The sequence below is a fragment of the Lepisma saccharinum genome, chromosome 22, assembly GCF_977018435.1.
Source record: "Lepisma saccharinum chromosome 22, izLepSacc3.1, whole genome shotgun sequence".
Taxonomy (NCBI): domain Eukaryota; kingdom Metazoa; phylum Arthropoda; class Insecta; order Zygentoma; family Lepismatidae; genus Lepisma; species Lepisma saccharinum.
The window spans coordinates 27,085,941-27,101,258 of NC_139250.1; the positions used below are offsets into that span (position 1 = coordinate 27,085,941).

Sequence of the window (15,318 nt, forward strand, 5' to 3'; positions counted from 1 at the left end):
TACGATTTACGAGTTGGCACACATCAAGAGTTACTATTCAGGTACGTTGATAGATGGAATAAGATATTGTTACATTTTGAAAAATAACTTTAAAGGTTATATTTTTCATATTTTAAAAAAGTCGCACCCATAACAACACGAACTCACACGCCTGTGCCTTGTGCCTACCCTTCCAGCGACACCACGCTTCGCCGCTGGATATAACAGCGCATATTCATTACGTAGCTTACTTGTAGTTAAGATCGGAATAATTTACATAAAAACAAGTGTCCCGGCAATGAAATTAATGTCAAATAGATGAATAATTTAATATTTGTCGAATAACAAAAATGATGTCACAAGTAGTTGGAGAAAAGTAAGTTTCTGATTAATATTTTATGCATATTGAGTAGTAGTGTACATAAATCTTCTTTGTAATGTCATTCAAAGCCGTGTGATCCCAATATAATCCTTACCTTCCAATAAGTTCAATGGAAATTAATAACCATCGATTATGCAACAAATGTTAATATTTTCATTACTTAATTTTAGTACTTCGTACTTCTTTTGGGGGGGTCCGCACCCCTGGACCCCCTAAATACGTCCTTCCTGTCCTTCAAAGCCGTATGATCCCAATATAATCCTTGCCTTCCAATAAGTTCAGAGGAAATTATACAACAAATGCTAAACGAGTACATTTTCGTTATATTTAATTTCCAATCATGGAATAGTGAGTCAAAATCAGTTTTAGAAACTACTTTCTCCAGTTAAGACCATACTGAATAGCATGCAATAAATTCTAAAAAGAAATGACGTGTAACGTGTTTCTTTCCAAATATTTCAGTCACAGCCAGTGATGTGCCGTAGACTATACGTTTACGTCTACATGCGTTGTCTACACGTAACCTACGCGTAGATTACATTGGGTTGTAGTTTACATAGACTACGTAGACAATCTAAATTGCATTAAAATTAATTTTCAAGGCTTTCATGAAAGGAAAGTGACATTTGCAACTATATTGGTTCCTAACGAACTGAAAAGAATCCTATTTACAACAAAATGTATCTTCTCTTTCATCATCAACTATGCTATGGAAGAAGATAAATAGTATGCAAAAGAAAACAACAGATGGCAGTCATGAGCCAAGAGAGTTCTTCTTCCCATAATACACTAGAATATTTCCTATATTAGGTTTCTTCCTAGGTGAGAAATTGTTCGAATTTGGAAGAAAGAGTATGAAAAGTTATCCTTACACATCAGCAGCTGATACGCAGTATAATTTTCTTTCAATTTCACGGCGCTCTTTGCTAAGTCATCACCTTTCGCCATGTTGTTTACATAGATTACGTAATCTACGTGTATAAACTAGTCTACGTGTAGAATGTAGACTATCGTTGTTTACGCGTAGACGCACATCACTGGTCACAGCACATACTGAAAATATAATATTTCGTTAATGATAGTAGAAGCTGTTCTTAACATGCAGCCACTCACCAGTCCTTTGTCAGCCGTTATGGATTAAATATATTTTTGTATTGGGAATTATTTGTGGTTTGGTTTATCTGTTTAGCTGTAGCAAAACAGGAACATTCTTGAGACCATAAGGTGTTTATTAGTCAAGTGTGTTCTTAACTTTAGGCCTAATGCATAGGCGTAACTTGCGAGCTAACTTTGGGGAAAATTGAACTTGGAGCTTAACTTTGGAGGGGAAGAACCAAAATTTTTCAAGTCCCAAAAATATAATCCAGGACTATTTGGACAAATGTTACATTTAAAAAATCATAAAAATTACTCGTTACTTTGTTCCTCAGGTTCCAAGAGGTTAACACAAGTATCATCAACTTGTAAATTTTCATAAATCTGAAACTTTTGGGAGGCAAGTGTCCCCATTGCTCCCGTCTAGTTACGCCTTTGATGGGAGAGGGTTGTCTTATGCGAGCACCCACGTCTCTGTAATTTAGGTATTATATAGGATAATCTGAACTCCATGATCAAGAAAGTGTGGGGCGTTACCCCCACACCCCCTATACGCCTTCATGGCGTTGTGCTAAGCACAGGGGAGCACTTTACCTTTTTTTTTTTACCATGATATTGTAACCGTTGAACACAGTACCGAACATAATAATTGCCGTCACATCAGGCACATGTAGCCGGCCCCCGTGGCGGAGTGGTTAGCACATCGCGCTACGACGGCAGGGGCTCCGGATTCCAATCCTGGCCTGGGCATTAATGTTTGTGAGTGTCCATTCATCAATTTCATCACTCATCCCAATGTCAATGCAAATGCTTTGTTGACAGGTTTTTTGTAAATATCGGGACCATTGTGCCCTTGACTTACTATCGTCGTCTTACAAAGTAGTGTATATACAACATTTCTCTTGCTATAACCCGGGTCGACTGTCGGCCGGGATTTTGACAATAGTTCATCTGTATTATTTCACTAATTTGAAATTGTTGAGTTCCTTGTTATAATTTTGCATTGACAGAGGAAGGAAATAATCAATATTATTTTTCAAACCATACAATATTTCGGTGCACTGATGAAAAGTTCTAATCACAAATTACATTTTGCACATCACTTTAAAGACACAAAACATAAAATAACCACATAGAATAATAATAGTAACAATATATAAGTAACAATAAGTAACAAAGAAACAACAAAATCACAATCTGTGCTTTTATAGCTGCACTATCAAGGAACACTAATTTGCTCCATTGAAAACAGTACTTTGAAGCACTCATAAAGAGGGAGTATATGTAACACATAACATAAAAATACAATTTGAATTTAGATTTGTTCAAAATTTTGGGGCATGGAGTGGGACATCCAGACCTGTCACTCATCCTCATGTTAGCAAATTAGCCAAAAATGGCACAAGAAGCGAAGTAAAATAAAGCACATTCATCATCATCATCATCAGGCACATGTGTGAAATTCATTGCCGTGATATCCCGTTTCATCGCAACCTGCACATGTTGCAAAATTAATATATACATATTGTGAAACCAAGTACGAGTTTCGTTGGTATCATAGCCATCTTTTTGCCAGGCATAGCGCAGCATTGGTTGTATTTATGGAAAGATAAGCGACTGTGTACATGAATATGTATCTTCATAATTAAAAACCTGTCACGTAATTTCCTGACACTTTCTGCCTGACGTCTTAGGCGTTCCTCCTCAGACTTACCGAGGTCTTGCATTTGGATAACTATTTGGAGGTCTAACATGTCTGTTGCAGTTTTCCTGCCATCGGAGCGATTGAGACATTCCGCACTTTATGCATCGTCGAAGTACTTCATTTGCAATATTTTGTCTACGTTTCATACATTTATGCAGGCGCGTCGCCTGATAATGTTCTCATGAGCACATGAACACTCATCTATACATCTTAAATTACGTACATATTAAATGCACACACACATACGTATATTTATTCGAAAAAATCTATGTTTGATGTACGAGTATATACACAGAATTTATTCTGACACGACTTCCTTCACGTCGATAACTCCTCTAGATAGTTGGTAACACTAACTCCCAAAGTGTTCCACGGAGGGCGTTGAACACAATTGCTGTGCGTGTTGCATAGAGCTGACAGCTAAGGGGCTGTTGGCCACTGTACCCCGAAGATGTTCACTTCGCTGTGCGAACACTGATGCAAGCGGAAATACTTCTTACATTCGGCACCAGAGTGCAGCATATTCAAGGCATGTCTAGGAGAACTCGAAAATGTCTGTGGTACTGTTGCAAATTTTAGCGAGAATTCGCTACACCTGGCGGATTTTAAGGGGGAGAGGGACAATTTCCCCTAGGTCCTTCTAACGTGGAGCCTTGCCTTACATTATCTTACCCACGAATGAGACGTAGCAACTTCCACCATTCAAGACACGCTCCACCATTGGATAAAACTAATAGTCTACGACAAAAATATTATGTAGATTGAGATAAGAGTCGTTTTCCCCCAAAATTTTAACGAACAACAGCAGTTTCCTTATCTTTTATTGTAGGATGGAAGTTGTCATTGTTACCAACTTAATGGGAACTCGTTTGTTGAAGTTATGTCAACTGTCTATGTGTTCATGCGTGAACAAGTATTAAAACTTAAAGTGAATTTTTGCGGAAAGAGACTTTTATCCAACTTTCTAATTCACATATTATTTTTTGACCATACCAGAGTTCATTATTGAAACTTAAGATTGGAATTAGCTACAGACAATGTTTCATTGTTATCTTGCTTCTCCAGTGATTACCATGGCATCGAGATTCAAAATTTCATTTAAAAAATTTACACCAGCAGACAATCTTACAAATTAATGAAGATATGGTTGATTCGCTTTGCTTGTGAAAACCTGATTGATCCTTTTCTGCGATACGCATATGCAACAAACTTTTGAGGTAAGAAAGTAAAGTATATTGTCAAATTACGAAAACATCTTGACTAGGGTAGACTATTGTTTGAATAGGCTCGCTATTGGACGAAATATTGCTGATTCAATGATATGGCTGCTAAGCATGCTATAAGCACTTCAATAAGTTAGACCGCTTGCTTAGGTTATCTGAAAATTTACTAGTAAGTTTCATTTGGAAGAACTGGGTATGCTACCGTCACAGGACCAGCCTTCTAAAACAGAGAAGAAAATAAAACCAAAACCTTCCAACGTTCCAGACTTGTCGAAACGCAGGGTGCGAAATCACTGCAGATAGGTGGTGGGGGGGAAGGAGCAGACAGACAGACAGACAGGCACACAAACACACAATATATATACAGGGTGTTTCTAAAGGTCGTTTACAACGCTTGGGAGGTGATTCCTCACACGAAAACAAGCAAAAAGTCTAAGTTCCATTTTTACGACTGAGGCTTCGTTTCCGAGATAGGAGCCTCGCAAAAGGTGACAAAGTGAACGTCACACCTAACTGGGACGAATACTATCACAGATAGAGAGGCGGTTCCAAGGGAATCATAAAGGAATCGTATGTGCTCAGTCCGGAAGTCACTATGAAAAGTTCACTGCACGCATGCGCAATGGAGTCCTCAAAGGAATTGGGGATTTCCAGCAACAACAATGCATGGAAAAGGTATGTAACGCAGCAAGAAGGACCGTGACAATGAGAAATGCGTTCAAGACAACACATCCCGACCTCAAACATCAAAACATGACCACCGAACACAAAATCCGAAAAGTTGAGCACGGTTGCATACCCCAGTTACACGCGAGGAATGAACGAATCATGTCATGTGGCATACGAGAGACAGGAGGAGGGAAAGAAAAACACAATATCAGATGATTGCGACAACGTGTATTTTTACACGCGACAACTACGTAATATCCCCCCCCACACACACACAACAAACAACAAATGCTACAATATCTTACGCACAGACAGTCCGTGTCACTGTACACCAACTGAAGATGTCACTTTCACCACACAAAGGGGGTGGGGAGCAATACCAAAAGTGTTCGCACGCGATCATTGTGACGTAAAAGAGACCAGTTTTGGAAGCGCTGCACAGGCAAGTCTGGCTCTCGTAGTCTACGTTTGACCTTCATGACTGCTGTTCCCGCGAGAGGAGCTCGAAGGGTTGGTTCTCTCCGGCAGTCGTCCCAATCGTGTTGCAGGTGCTGGGATATGCAGTTCGCTCTAGGTTGTCATACGCATTGAAGAGTACTAGTATGTTGCATTGAAAGAAGTTGACGTGGTGGAGTGGGCAAGTCAAGTATCGCAACAATTGGTCTGTGGTGTTCGTACGGTGATACGGCCAATTTGTGCAGTGTGCCAGTGTTAAACAAAAACAATACTTTGCAGTTCCAGCTCCCTATTACACAGATGGCTGCGTATACGACCCAGCAGCTAGCAGACATGCATCTCATGTATGGGGAGGCACGTGGTAATAGCCGTGAGGCAAGGCGTCTTTATGGAGAACGCTTTCCACATAGACGTTTACCGTCTCACACCTTCTTTCAGGTAGTGGACAGTCGACTGCGTGAAACAGGGTCAGTGTTACCACCGCGACAAGAAGTTGGAAGACCCCGAAGTGTACGCACACATCAGTTTGCAGAAGATGTGTTAACAGCGGTCGCAGAACATCCTGGCACCAGTACGCGAGTGCTCGCTCGGGCACGAAACACGTCTCATGTGAATGTTTGGCGAGTGTTGTCAGATGAAGGAATGCACCCTTTTAAACTGCAGAAAGTACAAGAACTGTTACCTCGTGACTTTCGCCCTCGTATGGAGTTTTGCCAATGGTTGTTGCATCAGCTGGACACAAACCCTCACTTCGGGGCAAACGTATTTTTAACAGATGAAGCCATTTTCACCAGGATGGATGTCTTCAATAGTAGAAACAGTCATGTATGGGACTTTGACAACCCACATGCACTTTTTGTGGCCCATCACCAGCACAGGTTTTCAGTGAATGTGTGGTGCGGGATAGTACATGATCATTTAATTGGACCATACATTCTCCCTGTTCCCTGCACGTATCATGCATTTCTTAGTGAGGTTCTGCCTGAACTGTTGGAGACCGTACCTTTGGCACTGCGGCAAGAAATGTGGTACCAACACGATGGTGCACCAGCTCATTTCGATCGTAATGTACGACATTTACTGCATGACGTGTTTCGCAATAGGTTCATTGGTAGGGATGAGCCTGTGCCTTGGCCACCGAGGTCGCCAGATCTCAACCCTCTCGATTTTTTCTTCTGGGGAGAAATGAAAACCCTCGTATACGACACACCTGTCACATCAGCTGAGGACCTCGTTGCTCGCATCAACGTCGCCGCCGCGACGGTAGCAGATACACCTGGCTTGTTTGCTCGTACTCGACAATCCTTGATTCGTCGCTGTCATCTCTGCGTAGAAGTAAACGGCAGACATTTTGAAAACCGTCTGTGATTATTGCCCTCGGCAAATACCAGTGAGAACACTTTTGGTATTGCTCCCCACCCCCTTTGTGTGGTGAAAGTTACATCTTCAGTTGGTGTACAGTGACACGGACTGTCTGTGCATAAGATATTGTTTTCTCCTCTTCTTTTCGTTCTTCTCTTTTTCTCTCCTTTACTCTACTCTCCACTCTTCTCTCATCTTGTTTTCCTCCTCTTTTCTCTTTTTTGCTCCATTTTCCTCATCTCTCCTAGAATATTTTTACATTCTCCTCACTACATCTCCTCTCCTCGTCTATCCTCTCTTTCTTCCCTCCTCTACTTTTCCTCTTCTCCTTTCGCTTTCTCTTTCTCCTGTCCTTTGTCACCTCTGGTTTTCTCTCCTCTTTTCCGTTCTGTAGACTCATCAGCGATGAAATACTAGAAAACCTATTATTTTTCTTTCAGAAATAATTTTGTCACTTGCGATATAATAGTGATATTTTTAATACTTTTATGCACTAATACTTGTTTTTATTTCTTTCGCGTATTTTATAAATATTTATTGTGCATGTGGCAACCCTGAAATTGAGCCTAACTCTACACGCAACCCACCAACGCCTTGTGTAAATTGGGCTGCCTAGTTTAAAATGTCGTTGTCCTAAAACTTTTGAGAGACACTGTACTACTGATGGATGCTATGAACAATGATTTGCGTAAGTGAGGATGGGCAAAAATTAAGAGACATTAAGAAGATAGTAGCTTACTGTATAAATTTCACATATAAATGCTATTACGTGTTTTATATATATATATATATATATATATATATATATATATATACTTCGTGGTTGCTAACGAAAGGCGATGAGAATTGGAGACGAAATAACAAGTCGGTCTAATTTCTGTGTTCCGGGGATTGCTGGGTTCAGTGTCCTAAGAGATGAGGCTCTTTGTTGTCCGCTTTTCTTTTTGTATGTTTTCGATATTATTCCAGTCAAGTATATTCGAATCCCAAACTAATTGTTTATGTTCGTTGTTAAAACAAAAACTCTCCACCCCGGAAGAATTTGGTGGGGGGGAGGAATTTCGGGACAAGATTGTTGTGGGGGGATTTCCCTCCCGCCCCCCACCCGGGATTTCGCACACTGTGAGACGAGAACGAGACAGACCACTGTGAAATCGAGACGAAAACGAGACTTACTGTTGGTGTCCGAGATTTTGGTATAATGTCTAAGAATTGACCAAAATCAATTACTATTCTGCTTCTTCAGATGTAACAAGAGTACTTCTACTTGATTATTTATAGAAAAGTCATATTTTGTTTATAATTATCGCTTAAATGTCTATTTTATCTTTTCTGTTTTTAACTGTATCATCTTACCTCTTTCCTTTTCTTTTCTGTTTTCGTATCTATTTATTGGCTCCTTCCCTCTTTACCTGATCACTTCTTTTTCTGTATTTTGTCTTATTTCTTACTTTCATTCTATCTCTCTCTCTCTCTCTCTCTCTCTACGACTCGCTTCTTTATTTCTTTCCTGTTCTCTCTTTTGCTCCATCCATATTATTTTTTCTACGTTCTGTCTGCCTCTTTCTCATCTCCTCTCCATTATATCTCTCTATGAACATCTCTCTTACGGCCGCGGTGGCTCAGTCAGTGAGTTCCGTGGAAGCCTTCAGAGAGAGCGGACGCGGAAACTAGTTGCTCCGTGAAGGTCAGTGAAAAGTTGCCTTCAGGAAACAACGAGCGGGAGTGCCGTGTGCGTGTTGCTTGTGGCGTTTGGTGCAGTTGGTTGGCGAGTAAGTAGAATTGGAAAAGTACTTTAGAATAGTAAAAAGATGAATATTATTAGACAAAATACCATCCAGATACGTTTTCCGTTCGGGGCACCGAGGCCGTCGGCGCGAGAAATTCATGACTTTATTCATGGACAATTTCAACTCCACGTAGATGAGATCTTGGGAATACAAATACCTACGCATTTTCGATGTGTTTTCGTAAAATGTATCAGAGAAGTTATAATGACGCGAATATTAGAGAAATGTGGTCCGGAAACAAACTTTTGTTATGATAATGGTGAAACTGTAAAAGTGCTTTTGTGTGATGCGGGGAGGGAAAGAAAAGCGGTAAGAGTGTTCAACTTACCACTAGAACTAGATGATGACTGTGTGAAAGAAAAAATGACGGAATTTGGGAAGGTGGAATGTATAGACAAAGAAACGTGGTCTGAAAACTTTAAATATCAAGTTTACAACGGGGTGAGAATAGTAAAAATGGAACTGAAAAAACCGATTCCGTCGTTCATTACAGTAAAATCTCATCAATGCCATGTGATATACGACAGACAGTCGAGAACGTGCAGGGTGTGTGGAAAAGAAGGACACGATAGCTGGCAATGTGATAGTCGTCAGATAACAACGCTTCGTGTGAATAAAAACCGAGAGAGAAATTATAGTGATATAGTAGTGGAAAGGGGGAGTTCCTCGAACGTGAAAAATCAGTTCCAACCAGATAATCATCAAAACAGGTCGGAAGGTCTACAAAATGTGATAAAAGAACAAATGAAAGATAAGGGGATAAAGAATGTGCCAAGTGACACCCGCCCGGTGGAAATGTTCCCACCGGTAAATACGGAGACCACAAAGGAAGAACACAACCAGAAAATATTACCGATGGACACAAAACAACCGGGAACTTCCCACCTAGACAAACAAGAGGAAAAAGTAAGTGAAGAAATGCAGGATGACCAGATGCAGGACGAAGGAAACTCAGTTGATCTTCCTCCCATCCCAGCTGCAAAGGACAACGTCCCAAAAGAGGAGGACAAGGGACCATCAAAAGACTGTGAGCTGGAAAGCTAATTGAATACAGAAGAAGAAAGTGACGAAAGTGTCACTTCAGTGTCAAAGTGGAGAAAATCTCAGCAGGTGGGTGCAAAAAAACGGACGAAAAATACTTCGAAAGGTAGCGAGAACACAGTAGCGAAGAGGAGATCAGTGAGAGAGGTAGGAGGTATGAATAGAGTAATGAACAGAAGTAAACCCTAAAAAGGGAAATTTAATTTGATATTTCATTTGTTGTTTGCATTTTTTTTTTCAACGTTATGAGGGACGATCGGAAAGTACTATTAACTGTGTGCTATATTATTCATTTATTAATGGTATATACCACTAGAATATGTACTATTAATATTAATGGAATCTTTTCGCCTGTAAAATGTAAAATGTTAGAAGAATTTGTACGGGTACACTCCATAGACGTATTGTTTTTTGCAGGAAGTTTGTATGTGTGACTTTCCATCAATATATGGTTACGAAGCGATAGTTAATACTGGTAACAATGGCCGTGGGACAGCAACACTTGTTAGAAACGGCCTAACCATTACTAATGTAAAAAAGTTAGTAGATGGGAGAGGCATTAGCTTTCAAAGTAAGAACTATACTTTTGTGAATATTTATGCCCCATCAGGCAATCAAAATAGACAGTTACGTGAACAATTTTATAATCAGGACATTTTATATTTGCTACCGTTAAATGAATCTAAAATAATATTTGGGGGTGATTTTAATCAGGTATTAAATCCCAGCGATTGTTTAAGAGCTTATCAAAAGAGTCCAGCCCTTGCAAGATTAATTGAAGAATTACATTTGAAAGATATTTGGTTACAGAAGAGACAGGATATAATATTTACATATTTTAATAATAAATCTGGATCGAGAATCGATAGGTTATATACAAATACAGATCAAATAAAAAATATAACATCCATAAAAGCATTGCCAGCGCCCTTTACTGATCATATGGCAGTAAAAATGGCAATAAACCTGGAAGAAACAAAACTAGTCAGGGGTCCTTCATATTGGAAGCTAAATATACAGTTATTAGAGCTTCCACATATCAATGAAATATTTGCACAAAAATGGGCCGACTGGTGTAAACAACAAAAGTATTACAGTAATCATAATGACTGGTGGGTTCGATATGTAAAACCAAAATTAAAAACATTTTTCTGCTGGTATGGAAAAGAAAATGCAAAAGACAGAAACGGATTGATCAACTTTTATTACCAGTGTTTACACGAGCCATGTCAAGGGAGAGATGTCACCAAAAATTACCAAGCCATACAGCAGTATAAAGCCAAAATCTTAACACTGCAGAGGCAACAAATGGAAGGCATAACAATAAGAACCAATTCCAAGAATTTAATTCAAGATGAAAAAACTTCGATGTATCACTATGTACAGATGCAAAAACAACAAAAAACACTCATGATAAACAATCTTGTGGATTCAGGTGGAGAATCGCATGCGAGTCAGCCAGGAATCATGCAAACATTTTATGACTATTATGGGGAGCTTTATCAAACCGGGGAGGGGGAATCAGAAGCAAGAGAGACAATACTGAATTCTTTAACTAATGGTTTGCAAGAAGAGGATAGATAACTTTTAGATACTGAAGTAACAATAGAAGAAGTATATGAAGCGTTACAAACATGCAATCTTAAAGGAGCACCAGGAAAAGATGGTATTGGTTACAAGTTTTATTTGCAGTTTTTTGAGATTATAAAATATGAACTAATCAAAATCATACAAGTTGCCTTTAAAAATGGAAAAGTTTTACAAAATGAAGGCATCATCATATTGATACCGAAAAAAACACACGCAAAACAAGTAGACGACTACAGACCAATAACATTACTAAATTGTGACTATAAAATAATGGCAAAGATCTTACCAAATAGGTTAAAGTTAATTTTACCACGGATACTCAGCGAGAAACAAACATGCATTGGCAAAAAGCATAACATATTCAGTGCAGTTGGAGGGATTCGCGATCTGATATCCTATTATCTGGTGCAGAAATTTGATGCATGTGTGCTTGCTTTTGATTTCAAAAAAGCGTTTGATTTAGTGTCGCATGACTACCTGTTTGAGGTGCTAAAGGCATATAGATTCAGTGATAAATGTATTAATATTTTGAAAGGTTTCTATCAACAGGCAACATCTCGGATAATGGTCAATGGATTCCTGTCGTCCCCAATAAATATAACAAGATCAATTCGGCAAGGATGTCCACTAAGTATGCTCTTGTTTGCTTTAACCCTGGATCCTTTGCTGCAATATATCAGGAAAACTACTCCCGACGCGATACACGCCTTTAAGGAAAACCAAGTGTTTGCTTTTGCAGATGATGTATCCGCTTGGATCACCACAAACGAGCAAATGGAAAAAATGATGGCAGCGATACATATATACTGCCGTGCTAGTGGGGCCAAAATAAATATGGAAAAATCAAAGGCGCTACCCTTTGGCACATGGGATCAAAAATATCCAGATATAGGGATCCCATATGTACAGGAAATTAAAATATTAGGAATAATTTTTCACAGGGACGAGGAACAAATGTTAGAATCCAATTGGCAAAATATAGCGAGAGACATTCGCATACAATGTTATAAAATGCGAAGCAGACAGTTGAACATGATACAACGAGTGTGGTTTTTGCAAACATATATGTTTAGTAAATTAAACTATACGGCCCAAGTGCTCCCAATCAATCAAAAATACCTCAGAATAATGAATTCAGCAATTGGTTGGTTTGTGTGGTATGGACATTTTTTTCGAATACCACTATCCAATCTATGGCAAATGAAACTAAAAGGAGGATTGGAGCTCGCAAATATTGAGATCAAATGCAAATCCCTATTCCTGGCAAGATCCTATACGCTCTATGGCATTGAAGATTCCATTACATCATTATGGATACAGTTATGGACGGAGGAATTTCCACCCCAAAATCCGCCAGATCTACGCAGATTGAAAAATGGACCGATATATCTACGAAGTTTGATGCAAGAATTCAGTTATGTGGTGCTTCCGCCAAAAGGTGAAGATGTAAAACTCTCTCAATACTTATATACACTGTTTCACAAACAGTTGCAGATACCGACTCACCGCATTGAAAAACATTTTCCCAATAACAGATGGCAAAATATTTGGAAAAATTTAAATAAGAAATTTTTGGATACATCAGTGTATAGTGTTTGGTACAATGTAATACATGATATAATACCAACTAATGAACGCTTACATAATATCAAGAGACAAACAACTAATAAATGCCACATATGTGGAGAGATACACACCACTGAGCATAGAATAGTAACATGTAATGGAGTACAGGAAATTTGAAAATGCCTAACGACATATCTAGGACAAATATGTCGAACATCACCCCAATACTTTCAACCGTCGATGTGTACAAGACCAGATTTCAAATATTTTCCAGAAAAGAAAAACAAAGCAGTAATTTGGTTAATAGCTAATACAATATATTATGTATTTTGTAAAAAGTATAAGAGCAATAGCATTTTGTTCACACAGTATTTAAAAAGAACTAGATGGAAAATGATACAATATCCAAAAATGTATGAGTATTTTGGAAACTACCTCAGTGTTGTTTAGAAAACAATAATTATGTACTTGTGGTGTGAAAGTGTAAACAGGTATTAAATGTATGAAGAAATGTATATTTATTGTAGAGATATGGAGACCATTAAACCGAGAAAACCTCGTCATGTTAATATTCACACTTGTTTATTTCCTGAACTTGTTCGACCAGCGAGTGATCCCAAGAATGCGCTAGCTTGTAACTTCCGTAAAAACCAGGAACTGGAAAGGCAAACGCGTGGATCTAAACAGGATCTACCGCGTTCGAAAGGTTTAACAACCTTTCGACGCCTATAATGATAAAAGCAAGCTCCTACCCGGAGCTAGCTCTCTTTTGATTCTGACACTCATCGACGCTACATGGATAACTAGTCCGATTACAACACGTTACACTGCTGAACTACGACGATGGAACACGGAGTTACCGCTGCCTAGCATGCTACAAGGCGCAAGGGATCGCTTGGCTTGGTGAACTGAGGGTCGCTGGATAGAACCTTGGAACTGTCACGATTCGGTCTGCGAGAAGCATTAGGACAAGACCACACACACATCTACCAGGTATGAACAAGCGTGAATAACCTTTTCACCAACTTTCCATATCTCTACCCTCCTACGGAGCAGGTTCAGCCATCAAACATTATTAAGCTCTACCTAAATGTTTAAATGAAACTTCCCTGTACCTCTCTAACCCCAGGAAAACGGGGTTACAACATGGTGGAGTTGCTTCAGGCCCTTTTTGCAATTAAGTACCCTCCTGTACGAATTGCTTTACATTAAATTATTCTCTCCCACCCCTCCCTCCCACTTTGGGAGCATTTTTAAAGTAAATTTTTAGTAATTCCAATTCATACTCCCACAGTACGCTTAAGATGCGTCAGACCCAGTGACATTTTTGTGTATTACCCTATGGAAAACAACCCCTCTTTTTCTTTTATGCCAAGCCCCCCCCTTTTTCAACAAAATCTAGTTCTTCTGCATAACATGTATTCAAGCATCATTCACACAGGAATGAGAACACTTGCTTATACTTCTATGACCAGCGATATATTAATGACGTAAATAACTGTATACCCATACTTTCATTTGTTCTTTGGTCAGCACGACGAACCTTCGTTTATGAATACGTCACAGATAGCGTTGCACGAACACCTAGATTCCTCCCTCGACCAAATCATAGAGTTAGCAACTGCAATCACGGCAAATCCAATAAATTCACGACCATTATCCCCAATTCCCTCCCCTCCACTAACACGGTTAAGGTCTGCTAATAGAAATTACCCTCAATTTGTCCTTGGACTACAAACACCCAACAAAAACCAACCCCAACCCTTAGCGAGTACCCCGGCTCCCGTTTCAACTTCCTCTAACACTGTTAATAGTTCTGGTAACGTAGCTGTACAAATTTCCACCACTAACATGGCCACCCCAATCCCAACTGCGTTGTACCCGGCACCATTTAGCGGAAATGACCCTAAGCACATTGACTCATTTTTCCTCAAGTTCCAAAATGTAGCACACGCCGCAGGATGGTCGGAAGCTAAGCGTAAAGAGATGTTACCTTTATTTTTGACTGACACCGCTTTAACTTATTTTCATGACATACAGAAACGACCCAATTTTGTAGACTTGACATACACCCATATCAAAGACGAGCTAAGTACGCTATTTACAGGTACAAATGCATGTTTACGCCAAAAATATTGTATCAGATAGCCAAAATGGGACTCTTACTATAATACTTACTATGTTAAAAATTATATACAATACTTTAACAGAATTTATGTAAGAAAACAGACATATTTTGTATATATGCTGATAAAAAAAAAAAAGTCGGTAACGCGTCTGACTACCATGTTAAATGTCCCGGGTTCGATCCCTGGCCGGTTCAAATCCGGGAACTTTCGTAACGTTGGAAGTATCCACGGCGCCCACCCAGCGTCGAATGACATGGGTACCTGGGGAAAAACTGTGGGGGTTCAAGGCGGTCAAGGGCGTGATGCTGATCATATCACACCCACTCACGAC

At 39.4% G+C, this 15,318-nt stretch overlaps 1 protein-coding gene across 2 annotated transcripts in view; it reads right to left on the reverse strand.

The window, feature by feature from the left end:
* LOC146005039 (sodium- and chloride-dependent GABA transporter 1-like) overlaps positions 1–15,318 on the reverse strand; it is a 191,786-nt gene that overhangs the window by 68,970 nt on the left and 107,498 nt on the right. The window lies entirely within an intron of this gene.